Here is a 4,873-nt window from a genome sequence, read left to right as displayed (position 1 = left end):
GGAAAGACAAGAATGTACAGGAAGATACTGCACAGGAAATGATCGTTAAGTTACCTGGGCTATGTACAACACATCCTAGGAAAACATAAAGATAAACATCAAACTGGAGAAAAGAATTACAACAAATATCTGAAGCTTAATATTCTTCATATATAAACTTTTTTTTCCAATTCAATAAAGAAAATAGGTATTTACTAACAGAATCCTAACTAAAGGAGATGAGATGATCATTCTCAGGGCAAGAGATAAATTGCAAATGATCAATATAGGAAACGGGAACTCCTGCAATCTGCTAAAGGGAAAGAAAACTGTTTAAACCTTCCTGGAAAGCAATTAGGTCATGAGTGTCAAGAACCTTAAAGAGTTCTTGATTCTGCTCTAGGATGCATCCTGAGGATACAATCAGAGGTCTAAACGCACCAGTAAGAACAAGATAGTTCAGGGTGGCTTTACGTAAAGCAACAAAAATGGACCCAACTGAACAAATAAATTTTAATACATCCATTTCAATTTTTTAAAAATCACAAAGATATTTTCTAAAAATTTTTGAAAGTTATATAATTTGTAACATTATAAAGAATATTATTTATTAAATGTAGGTGAAATAATTATGTTATTTTCATTACTATGAAAGTTTTTTTCAGATTCTACATATAAGTGAAATCATATGGTATTTGTTTTTCTCTGTCTTATTTACTTAGCATAATGCCCTTGAGGTCCATCCATGTTGCTGCAAATGGCATTATTTCATTCTTCTTTGTGGCTGAGTAATAGTCCATTGTATATATATACCACATCTTCTTTATCCATTCATCTGTTGATGGGCACTTGGTTTTTTTCCATATCTTGGCTATTGAAAATAATGCTGCAGTGAACATAGGGGTGCATATTTCTTTTCTAATTAGTGTTTTTGTTTTCTTTGGATAGAAACCCAGGAGTGGAATTGCTGTATGTTATGGTAGTTCTATTTTTAATTTTTTGAAGAATCTCCCTACTGTTTTCCATAGTGGCTGCACCAATTTACATTCCTACCAACAGTACATGAGGCTTTCCTTTTCTCTACATCTTCACCAACACTTGATCCTCTGACTTCATTCATTTTATAGCTGAAAGTTTTGACCCTTTTACCAACCTCTCCTTAGTTCCACCACCTCCCACCCCTAGCAACTACTTTTCTACTCTAAGTTTGACTTTTTTTGTCTTTGTTTTTCGAATTCACGTATAAGTGATATCGTGCAGCATTTGTCTTTCTCTGTCTGGCTTATTTCACTTAGCAGAATGCCCTCAAGTTCTATCCATACTGCAAATGGCAGGATTTCCTTATTTCTCACGGCTGAATAATATTCCATTTTATGTATACACACACACACACACACACACACTTCTTTATCCATTCACTAGGTTGTTTTCTATTGTGAATAATACTGCAGTGAACATGGGGGTGCAGATATCTCTTCAATATCCTGTTTTCACTTCCTTTGGGAAGGAAGGAGAATCTCACTCAGAAGTGAGATTGCTGGACCATATGATAGTTCTATTTTTAATTTTTTGAGGAACCTCCCTACTGTTTTCCCTAGTGGCTGCACCAACTTACATTCCCACCAACAGAGCACAGGGTCCTCTGCTCCATATCCTCACCCACGCTTGTTCTCTCCTCTCTTTTTGATGATATCCATCCAACAGGTGTGAGGTGATATCTCACTGTGGCTCTGATTTGCGTTTCCCTGATGATTGGTAATGCTGTGTACCTTTTCACGTACCTGTTGGCCATTTGTATGTCTTCTCTGGAAACACATGCTATTCATTTCCTCTGCCCATTTTTTAATTGGGTTTTTAGGGGGTTTTATTTGCAATTGAGTTGTATGAATTCTTTATATATTTTGGATATCAACCACTTATCAGATATGTGATTTGCAAATATCTTCTATTCAGTAGGTTACCTTTTCATTTTGCTGCTGGTTTTCTTCGCTGTGCAGACGAACAGACAAAAGAGAAACAGAAACCTAGATAGAGAACAAACTGGTGGTTGCCAGAGGGGAGGGGTGGTAGGGGGATGGACAAAATAGGTGAAGAGGATTAAGAGGTACAAACTCCCAGCTACAAAAGAAATAAGTCACAGGGATGTACTGTACTCATAGGGAATATAGTTGATACAACTTTGTGTGGTGACAGATAGTAACTGTTTTTATGGCAGTGATCATTTCATAATGTACAAAAATATCGAATCCCTATTCTGTACACCTGAAATCAATGTAATATTGTATGTTAATTATAACTCAACTAAAAAATATTTTAGTTTTTTTTTTTTATTAAAGGAAGATCAGGAAGGAAAATACAAGGCAAAACTGTAGTCATTTTAGATTGTCTCCTATTAATATAACAACCTAAAAGTGTCAGGATTTTTTATTTCCTTAATCAAATTATACATTGATTATACATAAATGTGTGAATTTTTTATGGCATGCATTTTTACTTTTCATAAATTGGATTTATTAAACATACAGATAGTCGTACTTTTATTTATTTTATTTAAAGTCAACCTCAAATTAAAAATGTCTTTTTCAGAGACATAATTTGAGATAGGATCACCAAGGTCAGTTGCACATGAATTGTTTATGTGGATTATTTCTGTCACCTTAACTATAAAGGAGGGAGGGAAGGAATCACTCTTCTTCCAGAGGTCTCCTGATAACTGTGCTTAGACAACATCTACGGGGTAAAAGATCAAAGATTTAATCTTTGAAATTAAGTGTCTTTCTTCGGTGTTTAACTCTCTCATAATATGTGGTATCCTATTGGGTATTCATTCATTCAGTTAATCTGTAGGTGTATTAGCTAAGCAAATGCTTTAACCTTTCTAAGCCTCAGTTTCATCATCTGTAAAATGGGAATTATGTGACACTATCGACGTCTAAAAGAGTGCCTGATCACAGCAAGCACTGTGGACTCCAGCTGTGCTGACTCTCTCTGCCATCCCTGGCCGATAGCAGTGCCACACGGCAGGTCACAGAAGTAGAGCAGCATGGTGCCAGCTCTGTGGCTGGGCCCCTGTCCCAGATCTTCTCCTGCCCAGGCTGTGTTTCATTTCAGAAGAACATGACCTGGACACGCTCAGGGCAGAGGCATCTGTCCAAGTGGCTCTGGTGGTTGGCCCCATGGTTAGAAATGCATTCTTTTGTAGGCCTTGTGAATCATTTACTGACAGCAGTAGTAGGTAAGGAATTCCCACGCTTGTTGCGCAGGTATTGTCTGTCACTCAAACACAAGGCCGGTGTACCTGAAGACAGTTCACACCCTGGTTGCCACTGTCGGTCTCGCTTCATAATGGCCTAAAGTTTAGAATAATCTAAAGTTGAGAGTGTGGTGCCGTATCAACTGCTAGCAAACTACCTACCCAAGCGTGCAGGCCCACTGCCTTGGGCCCTTTCCTGCATGTGGCCTGGGGCTGGGCTTTGGTCTGATGGACAAAGGGAAGGGCTTTATTGTTTTCTAAGTGATTCGATTTTTAAAGAAAGTTCTTGCTAACAATGCTACCTTATATTCCAGGAACAAGTGCGAGTATTAAGGTAATCTTGAGGCAGGTACCATTGCCCATGGTGTGTTTACTTTCCTACAAGTCCCTTTTTAAGACCTCCAACTGAAGCACTGTTTTCAATAAGTTACAGACTAAAACCACTTCCTCTGTTAAAATGCAAATACACATGGGGTGGGCAAAAGACATAGTATCCCCTGCCTATTGTTCCTACCTTCCTGAGGACAATTTCTGAGCGCACGCTTACTGGGGCGAGTGGTGCTAGTCTCCAGACGAGAGGCAATGGTGAGGATGTAGCCCACCACTGGGGAGGGACATTGGGAGGGAGCTGAAGACCTTGCCCTTTATCCCCCAAGGCTGCTCCAGGCCACACCTTGCAGCACAGGGCACAGGGGTGTAGCCCCCTCTGCATGCGCCCCCTCTCGGGGGCTCCACCCCTTTCATCTCTGTCCCTCTGTGACCCATAGCAAGCCCTAGGGATGTTTGTATGTTCTTCCTCATGGTTGAAGACATTTTCTTATTTCCTTCATAAAACCGGACGCTTGCACATCTTGGTCCCTGCCCAAGCTAGAGTTAAGGAAGCAAAATAAAAGGTCCCCTGACACTTTCATCGCATCCGGGTCAGAGACAAAGTGGCGAAGAGTGTTGAGAGTGACAAACATCGACAAGTCCCAGCATTACAGTAATCTCACTTTCTGTTTTCTCTAAAATTTGTTTAATCTTTTCCAGATGTACTGGCGTAGATGATCACCTCATGGCCTGACCTTCTCCTGCCACACTGGAGGCTGGGCAAGAGGGAGTGACTTCCCAGAGAAGAGGCTGCCCTTTAGCCAAGGTCCATTGCTGCTAAGTTGTCCAGGAAATGGCCATTGCAGTAGGTGCTTTTTGAACTTTCTCATGTCCCATCAGCACCTTGATATCAGCACAGTTGGGGGCTTTTAAATATACCCGGTGGATAGGTAACTTATTCCCTTTTTCAAACTCAGATACTCTTGGCTACTCACTGTAAACTAAATACTTCTCTCCTTGGAAACCTCAGAATAGTTCTGTGTGATATCAAACACCTATGCTGGGAAAAACAGGAACAAACAAAGCCATAAGGGACTGCCTTTGAAATGGAGCCTGGGAACCCATCAACCACACTGAGTATTTGTTTGCTTTCCTTGTTTCCCCAGAACTGTGCTCACCTGGAGGCAACAGCCTGTACTTTGTCGTTTGTTGGGACGAGGAGGGGCAAGGGAAAGGAGGCACTTTGGCTGGCTTGTCAAAGCATCCCCAACAGGAGACTGTTTAAAAGTTCCTATCTTAAGTAACTATCTTAAGTAACTATCTTAAGTAACT

Source organism: Physeter macrocephalus, chromosome 5, assembly GCF_002837175.3.
Source record: "Physeter macrocephalus isolate SW-GA chromosome 5, ASM283717v5, whole genome shotgun sequence".
Lineage (NCBI taxonomy): Eukaryota > Metazoa > Chordata > Mammalia > Artiodactyla > Physeteridae > Physeter > Physeter macrocephalus.
The sequence above is the reverse complement of the archived record's forward strand: the minus strand, read 5'-3'. Positions refer to the sequence as shown.